The sequence below is a fragment of the Charadrius vociferus genome, unplaced genomic scaffold, assembly GCF_000708025.1.
Source record: "Charadrius vociferus isolate BGI_N301 unplaced genomic scaffold, ASM70802v2 scaffold281, whole genome shotgun sequence".
NCBI classification, from domain to species: domain Eukaryota; kingdom Metazoa; phylum Chordata; class Aves; order Charadriiformes; family Charadriidae; genus Charadrius; species Charadrius vociferus.
Genome location: NW_009646633.1, coordinates 1086622 through 1088432, shown reverse-complemented (window position 1 = coordinate 1088432; position 1811 = coordinate 1086622). Strand labels below are relative to the sequence as shown.

At 43.9% G+C, this 1811-nt stretch overlaps 2 non-coding genes across 2 annotated transcripts; both read left to right on the top strand.

The window, feature by feature from the left end:
- The first annotated feature begins 109 nt into the window (after window positions 1-109).
- TRNAM-CAU lies at window positions 110-181 on the top strand. Its single transcript has one exon. It is a non-coding gene; the product is annotated as a tRNA-Met (tRNA).
- Window positions 182-1422: 1241 nt separating this feature from the next.
- On the top strand, window positions 1423-1494 carry TRNAQ-CUG. Its single transcript has one exon. It is a non-coding gene; the product is annotated as a tRNA-Gln (tRNA).
- Window positions 1495-1811: the final 317 nt, after the last annotated feature.

Genomic DNA, 1811 nt, shown 5'->3' with positions numbered 1-1811 from the left:
GGCCGCGCCGTATGCAAATACGCGCAAAGCACTCTGGGGAAGGGGAGGGGAGGCGACTGGGCGGCGCAGCGCTGGGTAAGGCCAGGTGGGATATGAGATTGTTTCGAGCAGCAGAGTGGCGCAGCGGAAGCGTGCTGGGCCCATAACCCAGAGGTCGATGGATCGAAACCATCCTCTGCTAGCGGGTTACCGTTTTCCCAGCGCTGTCTCGGTGGTGTTTTGCGGGCCTGGGCAGTCACACGTGCTGTAACCCACTTTCCCGTCTGCAGGGCTGTTTATTTACGGGTATGGGGTTGGGTGGTATTGTGAATACAGTTATTTTACCTAAACCACCTTGACAACATGTTGTGTTAGTGGGTGCGAGTAAAGGAAGGAGAGAATGCACCATGGTATGATGCGTACAGGTTTTTCTTCTAGCATGATTTGGTGATTTCATAGAATTACAGAATAGTTTGGGTTGGAAGGGAGCTTTAAAGGCCGCCTAGTCCAACCACCTCTGCAGTGAGCAGGGACATCTTCAATACGATCAGGTTGCTCAGAGCCCCATCCAACCTGGTCTGGAATGTTTCCAGGGATGGGGCATCTCCCACCTCTCTAGGCAACCTGGGCTGGTTCCTCACCACCCTCACAGTAAAGAATTTATTCCTTAAATCTTTTCTAAATCTCTTTCAGTTTAAAACCATTCCCCCTCATCCCATCGCTCCCCTCCTTCCCCTCCCTGTTCAAGAGTCCCTCCCCAGCTTTCCTGTAGCCCCTTTAGGGACTGGAAGGGGCTCTAAGTTCTCCCTGGAGCCTTCTCTTCTGAACACTCCTAACTCTCTCAGCCTGTTCCCACAGCAGAGGTGCTCCAGCCCCTCTGGTCATCTTCACAGCCTCCTCTGGACCCACTCCAAGAGGTCCACATCTTTAATTACACATAAAAAGCTCCCTGCATACATTTGTAGTTTTTCCATGTCTCACCAGTTTAAATGAAATGTTCTGTTACCTATACACTGGTCAAGTAATACCAAGAAAGGAAACAACCTGGCAAACTAAAACAATAGTTGTGACAATGGTCCCTGCTTCTTCTCAAATATAGCAAGCAAATATTCCATCCAAAATCCATGAAAGCAAAACGAGTATACAAATGTGAAATAAAAGTCAGTGCACATGGTATTGAAAGTCTATATTCAAGCTTTAAGTCACATGATCTGAGAAATGTCTTAACGGTCTCGATTAATGCTAAGGTGCTTCTAAATGTGCATTATTTTCAGTGCTGTAAAATGTCGTGATAAAGGAACAATGGAATTCTTACATAGAATTAATACATGCAGAATACATGGAAGAGAAACAAGCCAAAGACTGTATTTACAAATTTGTGAAAAGAATATTTTGTTTTCCTATAAGATGTCAATAGGAGCAGTTCAGGGGGTCATTTTCAGAGGTTCCATGGTGTAATGGTTAGCACTCTGGACTCTGAATCCAGCGATCCGAGTTCAAATCTCGGTGGAACCTACAGTTTTCTTTACTCCGGGCACATTTATTTACTTACCATTATAATGGAAAATGAGTTTAAAGGAAACTTGGTGTTTTTCATGGGTTTTTGGATTACTATGAACTACTGACATGCCGTGCTATTTGAAAATCGTATTTAAAGTAAAAGAGAAAGAAACAAATCATACAGTTTTCCTGAATATATTTTTTTTCCCCTTATTTATTATGTACTGCAGCTAGGTTAGCACACTCTTACACGGATTCTCTGAACAATTTCAGACATGCCATAGTGTACTGAAATGTATTTATTTCTATACTGTGAACAACCTGTGTGGAAA